Here is a 16,773-nt window from a genome sequence, read left to right as displayed (position 1 = left end):
TTTAATTATATCTTGCCTTTTTACCTATGATCTACAATTTTAATATCAATTGTGGCAATGCATAACAAGTTGTTTCTTGTTGTAGATATTATTTTCTTCGATGAATGTGTTACCTCTTGTAAGGATGCAACGGGACAGGAAGCCTTAAGGTATTTTATATCCTATAGATAGGGTGGAAGTAAAGCTAAATTCTAAAAGATATACATCTTCGATTGGTTCAAAAGGAAAGTGTGGAAATGCATATCATAATTAACCCATAAGCAAAAGAGAAATTTATTGTATGGCGTACAATCATATTGTAGACATTAAAATTTTGTGGGACTCTACTAGATGCGTTCAATTCGAGTTGGGACTTTACAAATTGTGTTCAACTTAAATAACGATTCTTGGAGGCTATTCAACCCTAAACCCTAGTTTATGCCTATATAAAGGGTACTAAATTCCCTTAAAAGGCATCTTGGAAATTTCATAAAGAGATCAAGATCTCGAATACTCTACAAATTGATGGTTTATTCATAAAGAGAGGTCAAAATCTAAATCATCCTAATTCGATAAATACGCCACTAACAGCCCTCGAATCATGGATAAATCCTAGGAGAGTAGAATCAAGGGATCAACAGAATTATACCCCTAATCTATCTTGAATAATAAAATCATGTTTCTTCATATTTTATTTGTATGGTTTATTTATTTTTCATATGTTTAAAATGTGTTGCAAATAAACTAGCACGCCCAGTGGGACCAATCTGAGTTTCATCTCTTCTCTCTTAAATCAAATCTAAAAATCTGAAGCTGCAAAGGTGGAAGAATGAGTACTTCAAGCCTCGTCTTTGAGTTTCATAAGTCTACCCTCCGTCAAGCCTTGAAGCAGGGGGGCATTTGTAGGCATTAAAATTTTGTGGGACTCTACAAGATGCGTTCAATTCGAGTTGGGACTCTAAAAATTGTGTTCAACTATAAGAATTCTTGAAGGCTACTCAACCCTAAACCCTAGTTTATGCATATATAAAGTGTATTAAATTCCCTTAAAAGACATCTCAGAAATTTCATAAAAAGATCAAGATCTTGAATACTCCACAAATTGATGGTTTATTCATAAAGAGAGGTCAAAATCTAAATCATCCTAGTTCGAGAAATACGCCACTAACGGCTCTCGAATCATGGATAAATCCTAGGAGAGTAGAATCAAGGGATCAACAGAATTGTATTCGCTGTCTTAATCAATAAAATTATGTTTCTTCATATTTTATTTGTATGATTTATTTATTTTTCATATGTTTAAAATTTATTGCAAACACATAGATTCAAATAAAATTATATAGTATTTGTATCTAATTAGGTTCGTAAACCCAAGTTCTACAATTTTTATATTGAGAAATTACTGCAAAAGTCTCAACTTGATTAATAAAATTTATAACATTTTTTTTATAAGAAATGCAGAGCACACATTGTCACATACAATCCCCTCAATGTGAAGGCAATTTTAATTATCCTACTTGCGCTTTGAGGATTTGTTTAAATATTTGAGTTATATGTAAAATTAAAAAAAAAAGAAAAGGGTCAAATATGCCCCTAAACTATTTGAAAAGGTTAAGGCATACCCTCCGTTTAAATTTTGGTCCATTTATATCCTCGCCGTCCAACTTTTGGTCTACATATGCCCTTTTGGGCGTTAGTTGGCCAACTCGGGAATATCCAACTCATTTTACGTTTATTTAAATGCCAAATGGATTTTCCACGTCATTTTATGTATTATCACTTGACATTTATATTCAAGGAAAAAGGGTTAAATATGCCCTTAAACTATTCGAAAGGTCTAGATATACCCCCGTTTGAAGTTTGGTCAATTTATACCCTCGCGTCCAAATTTTTGGTCTACATATGCCCTTATGGATGTTAGTTGGTCAATTCAAAATATCTAACTCATTTTACTTTTCTTTAAATGCCAAATGAGATTTCACATCATTTATATATATTATCACTTGATATTTATATTAAAAGAGAAAGGGGTCTTTTATGTCCCTAACTATCCGACCTAATTTTAAAACACATATACGACCCGTCTTTTAAATAATCTATACAACCCGATCTTTTTTTTTAAATACCCTATATGGGTCGGATTAGGGTATAATTGAACCATTTAAATGGCGAACACTATCGTGCTCTGATTGGAACCGCCGATGAATCAATGGCACGACAACTAAAGGAAAAAAAAGTCGAGGTTTGAAAAGCGTTTTGGCGCAACGCAGAGCTGGAGGCACAAACATGGCAGGCAGGGGCTAGAGTAGAGGAATTCACCGCAACAACATTACAGACACAACTGCAAGCTGAAGCAGGCGATGATGATGTAAATAACAAAATAATTCACACATATATGAGTCGGATTAGGGGCATAATTGAACCATTTAAAAGACGGTCGTATATGTGTTTTAAAATTGGGTCGGATAGTTAGGGCATAAGTGACCCCTTTCTCTTTTAATATAAATGTCAAGTGATAATATATATAAATGATGTGAAATCCCATTTGGCATTTAAAGAAAAGTAAAATGAGTTGGATATTTTGAATTGACCAACTAACACCCAAAAGGGCATATGTAGACCAAAAGTTTGGACGCGAGGGTATAAATTGATCAAACTTCAAACGGGGGTATATCTAGACCTTTCGAATAGTTTAAGGGCATATTTGACTCTTTTCCCTTGAATATAAATGTCAAGTGATAATACATAAAATGACGTGGAAAATCCACTTGGCATTTAAATAAACGTAAAATGAGTTGGATATTCCCGAGTTGGCCAACTAACGCCCAAAAAGGCATATGTAGACCAAAAGTTGGACGGCGAGGGTATAAATGGACCAAACTTTAAACAGAGGGCATATCTAAACCTTTTCAAATAGTTTAGGGGCATATTTGACCCTTCTCCCTTAAAAAAATAATATTTAACGCTTACTTATCTTATATAAAATGAATTTTTTTCTACTTTTCTGTTTAAAAAATTAAAATACTTTTTGCTTTTATGGGTTGATTTTTATTTTTGAGAAAAATAAGATGAATTTCAAGTTTGAAAATGATTTTGACCATGTTTTTTTGAAATAATTTTTCCACACGCAAAATTTTGAACTTTTCTTTTCTTCAAATTAAATACATGTTTATATACAACTTGATTTTCTTATACTTTTTATTTAAATATTACTACATTTTTCTTAATTTATAAATGTCTTTTAAAAATCCTAGCACAAACCAATTCTTCATTCTATTAAGTATTTATTAACGAGCCATTCATCAACATTCAACATGAAGTGAGATGTTTGGAACTTTTTTATTTTTAATAGGCTTAAGCCATATGCGGCCCCTTAAAGTTGTTCGCATAATGCACTTAGAAACATCAATTAGGGCTATTACCTATTAGACACTTTAATATTAAAGAATATGTATCTATTGAACATACAATGAAAACTTTTTTTAAAAATATTTTGCGTGTAATTCACTCGCATTGACTTAAAAAAATGACAAATAAAATTATGACACTTGGCACATGGACCCAATCTAGCAATAAAATATAATTTTTTTAATTTAAAAAAATGAAAAATAGTTTCCCTTTATTTATTAATCACAAAAATATTTAAAAAGAAAATCTCCTCCACCCCCACCTAACCCTTTGACCTTACTTCTTCCTCTACCCAGTGAATCCCGGCAGCCACCATTGATAACGGAGATAACAAAAATAAAAATATCTCATTCAAATTTATTCTCCTATCATCTGTTATTCTCCATTCATTTTGAGATTTTTGTGAAAATAAATAAACGTCAATAAATTATTTTTAAGATTCATGACCACGAAAAATTGAAAGTATGTTGAATTTTTTAATATCATCTTTAATAAATTAATGAGTGGCCATGTTTGTTCAATCGGAGTAATCGAAATAGAGATAGACGAATATCGATCAATTTTTAACTCCAATGTTCGAATTTTTCTTCTTCTCACATATTAAATTAGCAGATTTTTTTTTTTTTACAAAAAATGGAAAAAAAAGAATGAAACAAAATGCTAAGAATTTTGAAACCATTAAAATAATGGGGGAAGAAGATAACCACTGATGCTAAGAATTTTGAAATCATTAGAATGGTGGGGGGAGAAGATAACCACTGGTACATGGGTATGGGGGTTGGATTGGGTTGGGGTGGGGTTGATAGAAATAGGGAAGAAGAAGACAACTGTTCTTCTTCTTTTTTGTTAATTATTTTTTTAAAAATTAACTTAAGGGTATAAATTAAGGGGAAAAAAAGAAAAATATTATTTTTAATAAATTAACGCGCTCAAGGAAAGTGAATTACATGTTTTTTGCCATGTCAGCATTTTGTGTCTTATAGGAATGACTTTTGAACAAATAAAGTGTTCAATTGGCACAAGGATTAGTTGAGGTGTCTAAATGAATTTATGCGGACAACTTTGAGTGGCTGGAGATGACTTAAGCCATTTTTAATAAGAAACTAGTAAACTTAGCCGCACTATGCACGATGTATAAAAGTTTTAATTTTTTTTTTAATTTTCAAATCTTTATAGATTAGCTAATAAATTTTATCATTTAGATTTGTAATTTCAACTAAATTCATGAATTGATTTTATCAAAAAATAAATATCCTTAAATTAGCAGTATTGTTGAATATCTATACATTTTTTGGTTGAATACTATATGTTCTTTTATGTTAGTGTAACGACCTGTTTAGTCGTTTTGAGCAGCAGATTTTATTTCTGGAAAAACAGGCTGAGATGACGGAACCCACGACGGACCGTCGAGGGGTCTCGTTTCAAAACACTTAGAAATTCTGAAAAATGGGTACTGAAATCGACTCTCTGAACTTCGTAACGGAATAGCAGAAAGGACCGTCACAGGCGTGACGGACCGTCACAGACTCTTCAGAGAACTTCAGTCTCTAAACTCTGTGACGGAGCAGCAGGACGGACCGTCGCAGGCACGACGGCCCGTCACAGGCTGCGTAATCCCAGGCTAGGTCGGATTTCAGTTAAGTAATTTAAGGGGCGTTTTGGACTATTCCTGCTTTAATTATAAAGTTAATGGGTTAATGTTAATAAGTCTAATTACTTGGGGATTAAAAGAGGTAACCTTGAATTAATTAATGGATTAATTCACCATCTTTTATACTTAATTATATGCTAATTAGGGTAAAAGAGAGAGGGTTTGAATAAGAAAAAGAAAAGAACAAAAAGAGAGGGAGAAACGAACGAGAAAGAGGAGAAACGAGAAGAAGAACAAAGCTTTGGGAACTTGCTTGCTTGATTTCTAATCTTTGGTGGAGGTAGGTTATGGTTTTATACTATTCGTAGTTAACTCTTAATAGCGAATGATATGTGTTGGGTGTATTGTAAGTCTTCTATATGCTTAATTGTATGCTTGCATGAATGTGATTATATAATTGTGATGAAATAAGCATGATGAAGCTATTGAATCCTAAATCATGAAAACCCCTTGTTAATGATGATGCCTAGGTATAAAAGAAGGCTTGACGAACTAAAATAATGAGATTTATGATGCCTTGGTATAAAAGAAGGCTTGATGAACTAAAGTAATGAGATTGATGATGCCTTGGTATAAAAGAAGGCTTGATGAATAAATAGAATGAGATTAGTGGATCGGGTGTCACGAACCGACACGTAGAATTAGGGGATCGGGTGTCACGAACCGACACGTAGAATTAGGGGATCGGGTGTCACGAACCGACACGTAGAATTAGGGGATCGGGTGTCACGAACCGACACGTAGAATTAGGGGATCGGGTGTCACGAACCGACACGTAGAATCAGGGGATCAGGTGTCACGAACTGACACGTAGAATTAGGGGATCGGGTGTCACGAACCGACACGAAGAATTAGGGGATCGGAGTGTCACGTTCCGACACATAGTAGTAGGGGAGCGGAGTGTCACGTACCGACACAAGAATAAAGGTGATGAATCTTGAAAGATGTTAATATACTCAATCTAATGAACCTAATTCCCAAATGAGTATGATATGGAGGCTTGAGTCCTCATGAGTGTACTTGACGTTATTTATCAAAGATTCTTGTACATGTTGTTGCTACAGATTGAGTATTGTAGTTGATTTATGATATTATTTGATGCATACTGTTTTCTATTTTGAGTTGGCCGATGATACCTACTCAGTACTTGTGTTTGTACTGACCCCCTACTTTTATGTTTTCTTCTTTGTTATTTGTGGAGTGCAGCAAACGTGCCATCGTCTTCAATTCAACCGCAACTCTAGCCAGTCTTCATTACTCCGGATATCAGGGTGAGCTAATGCTTCTAGCTTGGACTGGATCTTTCTCTTCATGTCTTGATGCCTTGAACTTCCGGCATGGACTAGCTTTTACTTATTTTAGCTTCTTAGAATACTCTTAGTTTAGTAATTTAATCATAGATGTTCTTGTGATGATGACTTCCAGATTTTGGGGATAATAATAGTTATTGAGTTTTTAGAAGTTATTGAATTGGTTTTTATTAATGAGTTTAAGTCTTCCGCATTACTTTCTGTTGATATTATATTGAAATGTTAAGGTTTATTATTGGTTGGTTCGCTCACATAGGAGGGTAAGTGTGGGTGCCAGTCGCGGCCCGATTTGGGTCGTGACAAACTTGGTATCAAAGCATTAGGTTCGTTGGTATCATCACACAAGAACGAGTCTAGTAGAGTCTTAAGGAATGGTAGGGGGACGCCTTTACTTTTCTTTGAGAGGTTATAAGACTTTAGGAAAATTCCATTCTTTCTTTCTTTCTTTCGTGCTATTACTTGGGTCCAATTGGTATCTAGGTGATACAAATTGGTATCTGACCATCTTCACTCTATTTTGCAGATGGTTAGAACTAGAGCAACAACCGCGCCAACATCAACATCGGCAAGACAAGAAGCGTCTGAACCAGCCACTGGGGCTGTAGCTCGAGGAAGAGTAGCGGCAAGAGGCCGTGGTAGAGGTCGTGGGAGGACGTCCTCTAGAGGAAGGGGCCGAGCACCTAGCCCATCTGATACTAGGGCGGTGACTCCTCCACCGACTGAAGAAGTAGTAAGAGAAGGGGAGGATGGGGAAAATGAACAAGTACAGAATGAGGAATTACCACCCCAACCTACCCCAGAGATGATCAATTCGGTTCTTGCTTATCTTAGCAGGTTATCTGATCAAGGCCAAGCGCCTCTAGTGTTTTCTGCACCAGCACCTCAAGCTCCGGAGGTACAACATGCGGCTACTATGGCTCCCTGCATGGATGCCTCATTGGAAATAGGCACATTTCCTCGTCTGACTACTGGGCCTGTAATGACAAATGATCAGCATGAACTTTTCAGTAAGTTCTTGAAATTGAAACCTCCAGTCTTCAAGGGTGCTGAATCGGAGGATGCTTATGATTTTCTGGTTGACTGTCACGAACTACTACACAAGATGGGTATAGTAGAACGGTTTGGTGTGGAGTTTGTGACTTATCAGTTTCAAGGGAACGCCAAAATATGGTGGCGGTGACATGTTGAGTGTCAACCAACAGAGGCGCCACCTATGACTTGGGCATCATTCTCGCTTGTTTATGGAGAAGCATATTCCCCGGACTTTGAGGGATAGGAAAAGAGATGAGTTCTTGAGCCTAGAGCAAGGTAGGATGTCGGTTACTGCATATGAGGCTAAGTTTCGTGCATTATCCAGGTATGCCACCCAACTTTGTTTCAGTCCACAAGAGCGGATTCGCCGCTTTGTGAAGGGGTTGAGATCAGAATTGCGGATTTCAGCCTTACAGGTAGCGGCTACTGTAAAATCCTTTCAAGAAGTGGTAGACTTCGTGATAGAGGTGGAAGGAGTGAAGCCCAATGACTTCACCATGGAATCGACATCAAAAAGGTTTCGAAAGGGAGGTGAGTTTAATGGTTCTTACTCTAGGGGACAGGGTTCAGGAGGTTACTCAATCCGACCAATTCAGTCTTCACTACAGACTGTAGTTGGAGGTTCACCTCAGACCGGTCAGCACTTCTCTGAGAGACCTATGCTTGACTCCAGAGAGTGTTATGGATGTGGGGAGACTGGACATATTAGGAGGAATTGTCCAAACCAGAGTTATAGACCCCCAATAGCTAGAGGTAGAGGTGGTCATGGCAGAGGCCGTTATTCTGGGGGACGTGGTGGCCGAGGTAATGGTGGTCACAAAAATGGCTGGGGTGACGGGCAAACTAGAGCCACTACAGCACCACATGGTAGGGGCAACGGGCAGACAGGTGATAGGGCCCATTGTTACGCTTTCCCTGGGCAGTCAGAAGCGGAGACATCAGATGCTGTTATCACAGGTAATCTTTTGGTTTGTGATTGTATGGCTTCTGTATTATTTGACCCTGGCTCTACATTTTCATATGTATCTTCTGCATTTGCTAATGGTCTTAATTTACATTGTGAATTGCTTGACATGCCTATTCATGTTTCTACTCCGGTGGGTGAGTCTGTGATAGTTGAAAAGGTGTATAGGTCTTGTCTTGTAACTTTTATGGGGAGCAATACTCATGTAGACTTGGTTATCTTAGAAATGGTTGACTTCGATGTAATTCTGGGTATGACTTGGCTTTCTCCAAATTTTGCAATCTTGGATTGTAATGCTAAAACTGTGACGTTAGCCAAGCCTGGGACAGATCCGTTAGTGTGGGAGGGTGACTACACTTCTAATCCGGTTCGTATCATCTCCTTTCTTCGTGCTAAGAAAATGGTTAGTAAGGGTTTTTTAGCGTTCTTGGCACATCTCAGGGATGATACTACCCAGGTACCTCCAATTGAGTCAGTCTCGATAGTTCGTGAGTTTTTAGATGTGTTTCCCGCAGACCTTCCTGGCATGCCACCGGATAGAGATATTGACTTCTGCATCGATCTCGAACCGGGTACTCGCCCCATTTCTATACCCCCTTATAGAATGGCTCCCGCGGAGTTAAGAGAGTTAAAGGCACAACTTCAAGAGTTGCTAAGCAAAGGCTTTATTAGACCAAGTGCATCTCCTTGGGGTGCTCCGGTATTATTTGTGAAGAAAAAGGATGGGAGCTTTCGAATGTGCATAGACTACAGACAACTAAATAAGGTAACGGTTAAGAACAAGTATCCTCTTCCTCGTATTGATGATTTGTTCGATCAGTTACAAGGTGCTTGTGTCTTCTCTAAGATTGACTTGAGATCCGGTTATCATCAATTGAAGATACGGGCAACGGATGTGCCAAAGACTGCTTTTCAAACTAGGTATGGGTATTACGAATTTGTAGTAATGTCTTTTGGTCTTACGAATGCCCCTGCTGCTTTCATGAGCTTGATGAACGGGATTTTTAAGCCATATCTGGATCTCTTTGTGATCGTATTCATTGATGATATATTGGTATACTCAAAGAGCAAGAAGGAACATGAAGAGCATTTGAGAATGGTATTGGAAATGTTGAGGGAGAAAAAGCTTTATGCCAAATTCTCCCAAGTGTGAGTTTTGGCTAGATGCAGTGTCCTTCTTGGGGCATGTGGTTTCGAAGGATGGGGTGATGGTAGATCCTTCTAAGATTGAGACAGTGAAGAATTGGGTAAGACCTACTAATGTGTCAGAAATAAGGAGTTTTGTTGGTTTAGCTAGCTATTACCGTCGATTTGTCAAGGGATTCTCTTTCATTGCTTCCCAATTGACGAACTTGACTAAACAGAATGTTCCATTTGTATGGTCGGACGAGTGTGAAGAAAGCTTTCAGAAGCCCAAGACTTTGTTGACTACCGCACCAATCTTACCTTGCCAGTGGAAGGTAAGAATTTCATTGTCTATTGTGATGCATCCTATTCGGGGTTGGATGCAGTGCTAATGCAAGATAAGAACGTAATTGCTTATGCTTCAAGGAAATTAAAGGTGCACGAACGTAATTATCCGACCCATGATTTGGAATTGGCTGCGGTAGTGTTTGCCTTAAAGCAATGGAGACACTATCTATATGGGGTTAAGTGTGAAGTATACACGGATCATCGTAGCCTACAGTATGTCTTTACTCAAAAAGATTTGAATTTGAGACAGAGGAGATGGATGGAACTACTGAAGGACTACGATATCACTATCTTGTATCATCCGGGAAAGGCTAATGTTGTGGCAGACGCCTTAAGTAGAAAGGCAGGGAGCATGGGAAGTCTAGCTCACTTGCAAGTTTCTAGACGTCCATTGGCTAGAGAGGTTCAGACTCTGGCTAACGACCTTATGAGGTTAGAAGTAAATGAGAAGGGAGGATTGTTGGCTTGTGTAGAGGCAAGATCTTCTTTTCTTGACAAGATTAAGGGAAAGCAGTTTAATGATGAGAAATTGATCCGGATCCGAGATAAAGTGTTGCGAGGAGAGGCTAAAGAAGCAATAATGGATGAGGAAGGTGTTTTGAGAATTGAGGGAAGGGTATGTGTGCCCCGTGTTGATGATTTGATCCACACCATTCTTATAGAGGCTCATAGTTCTGGATATTCTATACATCCTGGTGCTACCAAGATGTACTGTGACCTAAAGCAACACTTTTGGTGGAGTAGAATGAAGCGCGACATTGTTGATTTTGTTGCCAAATGTCCAAATTGTCAGCAAGTAAAGTATGAACACCAGAGGCCCGGAGGAACACTTCAGAGAATGCCCATTCCTGAATGGAAGTGGGAAAGAATTGCAATGGACTTCGTGGTTGGTCTTCCAAAGACATTGGGGAAGTTTGACTCTATTTGGGTAATTGTGGACAGATTAACTAAGTCTGCTCATTTCATTCCGGTCAAGGTGACTTATAATGCAGAGAAGTTAGCCAAACTTTACATCTCAGAGATTGTTCGATTGCATGGAGTTCCACTCTCCATCATATCAGATAGAGGTACGCAGTTTACTTCTAAATTTTGGAAAACATTGCATGCGGAATTGGGTACTAGGTTGGACCTTAGTACTGCGTTCCATCCTCAGACCGATGGTCAGTCTGAGCGAACAATTCAAGTGTTGGAGGATATGCTTCGTGCATGTGTGATAGAATTTGGAGGACATTGGGATAGCTTCTTACCCTTAGCAGAGTTCTCCTACAACAATAGCTATCACTCAAGCATTGATATGGCCCCATTTGAGGCACTATATGGGAGAAGATGTAGGTATCACATTGGGTGGTTTGATGCATTTGAGGTTAGACCTTGGGGTACTGACCTTCTGAGAGAATCGTTAGATAAAGTGAAATCTATTCAAGAAAAGCTGTTAGCGGCGCAAAGTAGGCAAAAGGAATATGCAGATCGAAAGGTTAGAGACGTGGAGTTCATGGAGGGTGAACAAGTCTTGCTGAAGGTTTCACCCATGAAAGGGGTGATGCGGTTTGGTAAAAGGGGTAAATTAAGCCCAAGGTATAGCGGTCCCTTTGAAGTACTTAAGCGAGTAGGGGAGGTGGCTTACGAGTTAGCCTTGCCTCCAGGGTTGTCCGGAGTGCATCCGGTGTTTCATGTATCTATATTGAAAAGATACCATGGGGATGGAAACTACATTATCCGTTGGGATTCAGTTTTGCTTGATGAGAATTTGTCCTATGAGGAGGAACCTATTGCTATTCTAGATAGAGAAATTCGCAAGTTGAGATCAAGGGAGATTGCATCCATCAAAGTTCAATGGAAGAATCGACCAGTCGAAGAAGCCACTTGGGAGAAAGAGGCTGATATGCGAGAAAGATACCCACACCTATTTACAGATTCAGGTACTCTTTTTCGCCCTTGTTTTCCTTCTTGTGATTGTTCGGGGACGAACGATGGGTAAATTGGTATCTATTGTAACGACCTGTTTAGTCGTTTTGAGCAGCAGATTTTATTTCTGGAAAAATAGGCTGAGACGACGGAACCCACGACGGACCATCGAGGGGTCTCATTTCAAAACACTTAGAAATTCTGAAAAATGGGTACTGAAATCGACTCTCTGAACTTCGTAACGGAATAGCAAGACGGACCGTCACAGGCGTGACGGACTGTCACAGACTCTTCAGAGAATTTTAGTCTCTGAACTCTGTGACGGAGCAGCAGGACGGACCGTCGCAGGCACGACGGCCCGTCACAGGCTGCGTAATCCCAGGCTGGGTCGGATTTCAGTTAAGTAATTTAAGGGGCATTTTGGACTATTCCTGCTTTAATTATAAAGTTAATGGGTTAATGTTAATAAGTCTAATTACTTGGGGATTAAAAGAGGTAACCTTGAATTAATTAATGGGTTAATTCACCATCTTTTATACTTAATTATATGCTAATTAGGGTAAAAGAGAGAGGGTTTGAATAAGAAAAAGAAAAGAACAGAAAGAGAGGGAGAAACGAACGAGAAAGAGGAGAAACGAGAAGAAGAACAAAGCTTTGGGAACTTGCTTGCTTGATTTCTAATCTTTGGTGGAGGTAGGTTATGGTTTTATACTATTCGTAGTTAACTCTTAATAGCGAATGATATGTGTTGGGTGTATTGTAAGTCTTCTATATGCTTAATTGTATGCTTGCATGAATGTGATTATATAATTGTGATGAAATAAGCATGATGAAGCTATTGAATCCTAAATCTTGAAAACCCCTTGTTAATGATGATGCCTGGGTATAAAAGAAGGCTTGACGAACTAAAGTAATGAGATTTATGATGCCTTGGTATAAAAGAAGGCTTGATGAACTAAAGTAATGAGATTGATGATGTCTTGGTATAAAAGAAGGCTTGATGAATAAATAGAATGAGATTAGTGGATCGGGTGTCACGAACCGACACGTAGAATTAGGGGATCGGGTGTCACGAACCGACACGTAGAATTAGGGGATCGGATGTCATGAACCGACACGTAGAATTAGGGGATCGGGTGTCACGAACCGACACGTAGAATTAGGGGATCGGGTGTCACGAACCGACACGTAGAATTAGGGGATCGGAGTGTCACGTTCCGACACATAGTAGTAGGGGAGCGGAGTGTCACGTACCGACACAAGAATAAAGGTGATGAATCTTGAAAGATGTTAATATACTCAATCTAATGAACCTAATTCCCAAATGAGTATGATATGGAGGCTTGAGTCCTCATGAGTGTACTTGACGTTATTTATCAAAGATTCTTGTACATGTTGTTGCTACAGATTGAGTATTGTAGTTGATTTATGATATTATTTGATGCATACTGTTTTCTATTTTGAGTTGGCCGATGATACCTACTCAATACTTGTGTTTGTACTGACCCCCTACTTTTATGTTTTCTTCTTTGTTATTTGTGGAGTGCAGCAAACGTGCCATCGTCTTCAATTTAACCGCAACTCTAGCCAGTCTTCATTACTCCGGATATCAGGGTGAGCTAATGCTTCTAGCTTGGACTGGATCTTCCTCTTCATGTCTTGATGCCTTGAACTTCCGGCATGGACTAGCTTTTACTTATTTTAGCTTCTTAGAATACTCTTAGTTTAGTAATTTAATCATAGATGTTCTTGTGATAATGACTTCCAGATTTTGGGGATAATAATAGTTGTTGAGTTTTTAGAAGTTATTGAATTGGTTTTTATTAATGAGTTTAAGTCTTCCGCATTACTTTCTATTGATATTATATTGAAATGTTAAGGTTTAGATTGGTTGGTTCGCTCACATAGGAGGGTAAGTGTGGGTGCCAGTCGCGGCCCGATTTGGGTCGTGACAGTTAGTTATAATATATAATTAACAATTGATGAGTTTATTATCTATTCGAAAGAGTTCTCAAAATTAAATATGGTCAACTTTGACATTTTGTTAAAAATTTAAAGTAAAATGTTTAGTCTTTTAAATTTTGTAAAAAAAATATCAAAAGAATTAAAATAATAACAAATCCAAAAACAATCTTAGAAATATAAAAAAAACCATTTGTAATAGATAAGCTACCTATAATTTGAGACTTAAAAAAGTCAAGAAAATGCACAAGTACCCCCTCAACTTATGCCTGAAATCCCAAAGACAGACTTCTACTATAATAAGGTCCTATTACCCCCTGAACTTATTATATTAATAATTTTCTACCCCTTTTCGACCTACGTGACACTATCTTGAAAGAAAAAAATCAACAAGCATTGGGCCCCAAGATATTGCCACGTAGGCTGAAAAGGGGTAGAAAATTATTAATATAATAAGTTCAGGGGGTAATAGGACCTTAGTATAGTATAAGTGTGTCTTTGAGATTTCGAGCGGGGTACTTGTGTATTATCCCAAAAAAGTACTTCAATGTTTGTATATTAAAATTTAAAGTTTTCTCTCTATATGTTGATTCTTTGGAAAGAAATGGGTGATGCATGAACTTAATTCGGTAAAAATGATTTTTAGTGATATAACATTAACATAAAAATAAGATATTGTTGTCAAAATACATAATAAAATAAGTAATAAATGAATAATTATAAATGAATGATAAAAGGTCTTATGTTAAGATTAAAAAAATCTTATAATATCTAATAAAAACTTATAATTATACTCTTAAATTTTTTCTAAATAAGGTAAATATAAAAAAATTGTTCACAAATAATATGAATATTTATAATTATTAACGATAAATAATATTTTCATATAATTAAAGTGTAGGAGAAAAAGTTAAGTAAGTTTTTAAAATCATTATAATGGAGGATGAACGGTTAAGTAATAAGTATATTTAAAATAAGTATCTGTATTAATTTTATCCTTGATAAATTCTCTTCTATAATTCTGCATTTTTCTAAAATTTATTTCAACGTTATTTCCTTAGTCTCCCTTTTTTCTTATTTTATTTTTTATTTTTTTAGTCTTTGCTTATTTAATTCCATTAAGAAAACACTAACAATTAACATCGTAATTAAGAGAATCAAGTTTGCTCGTGTTTAGTATTTTTACAAATTTATATTTTTTTTCAAAACAGTAACAAATACGTATTTTAACATAATGAAGTTAGCTTGTCTCTACCTTTTTATTAATTATGCAAAATGTTTAAAATGAATTCTCTTAATTAATTTTTATTATATTTTTCATGATTTCATATTTTATTGAAAATTTAAAAATAACTTTATATATTGGTGTTTTTTCAATTAATTAATTAAGTTGATAGGAACCAATCAGGTATTATTGCATTGGAGGTTTAACCGGAGAACTATAAACAATCCTTACAATAATAATAACAAAAAGACATAAAATTATGGTTAATTAATCAAGCAAAATATTAAGAAGATTTAGTTATATATGATTTGAGGAGGAAAAAAGGATCATATTCTCAACATAACATAATTCAATTCTTCAAAATTTACAAAGTGAATAAAAAAATCGGTGTCTTTAGAAACTACAAGAATAAGAAAAAAAATCTCAAAAAACTACAAAGAGAAGCAAAACAGAAAATGAACAAATTATTTTTTCTATTAAAAATTTATGATTTGTATCATCAACAATCCAAACTAATAATATCATATGTATAATTACAATAGAACAAAAGAGAAAATGATAATTAGACATGTTAAATTATTTACCTCACAAAATCAAACTATGCAAAATATCTAACATTTTTCATTATACATCCCTCTCCTGCAAAAATCAGATAAAAAAGGACAAAAAATTTAACAAATCAAATAAATAAAAAATGAAGAATACGGAAAATAAAATAAAATGACCATCATACATGTCTCAAAGTAGGTTTTTATAGGTGTACTAGTGAAACTATTCGCGCTTCGCGCAATTATATAAAATATTTATAAGATATTAGTATGAAATATGTAATATTTAGGTTAGTATCGAATGTATAGATAATATTAATATTTCTACTCGTCTGTGATATCATAGACTTTTTTAAAACATATAAAATATATTTACTTTATATATATATATATATATATATATATATATATTAGAACAAAATATTCATCCTGGTGAAATAAATGGAATAAGAGATAATATGTTGAAACAACAATATATTGTATTAGATTGAAAATATTTTATATGTTTTAATTTTCTATATCTTTTGTAAGAGTACAAATGTTCTATCTTTTGTAGCAGTACTAATGTTCTGTTCAAACTCTGATTTCGTCAAAACAAAATTGATTTTTTTTAATTTTATTATTACATTTGCTTATTATAATTTTTTAAACATTAATCAAATATTTATAAGAATTACGAAAAAATAAAACATAAAAGTCGTGAATAATATTTAATATCAAATGTTACAAGCAAGATGAAGAGACATGAGTTATAAATAATTCAAATGTATAACTTTATTAGACAATAAATGTATTACTAATTATATATTGATTTTGTTTGTAAAATAAATAAATAAAAATAAGAGGTGAAAATACAAAAAATGGACAGAGAAAATATAATAATTGGTGGTTACATAAAAATTATAAATGCATTTCGAAGCAAAAAGAATGGTGGCAGATTGTTACATACACAAAAAATGACATCATGAAAATAATATTTTATTTTTAATTACTTTTTCTAATTAAAATAAAAATGAAACTAATCATCATAAATTTTTTTGTTGTTGTTAAAATGAAATAATTATTTTAATTTTTTTCATAACAAAAAGAAAGTAGAATACTAAAGGATCAAATGATTAACATTGACAATATAATACATTTAGTTAAATTATTTATATAAATCAAAATTTAAAAAACTTTAACAAAACTAACTAAGTTGCTAATACAATTCAAAGTGAAAAATAATCTCTAATTATGCTTCATTTTTTTTCCTTCTACCATCTTCCTTTGCAAAGAGATCCGTCATCATGTTTTAATCCATATGTCAAGCTCTTATT

The sequence above is a fragment of the Solanum lycopersicum genome, chromosome 5 (assembly GCF_036512215.1).
Source record: "Solanum lycopersicum chromosome 5, SLM_r2.1".
Taxonomy (NCBI): Eukaryota; Viridiplantae; Streptophyta; class Magnoliopsida; order Solanales; family Solanaceae; genus Solanum; species Solanum lycopersicum.
The sequence above is the reverse complement of the archived record's forward strand: the minus strand, read 5'-3'. Positions refer to the sequence as shown.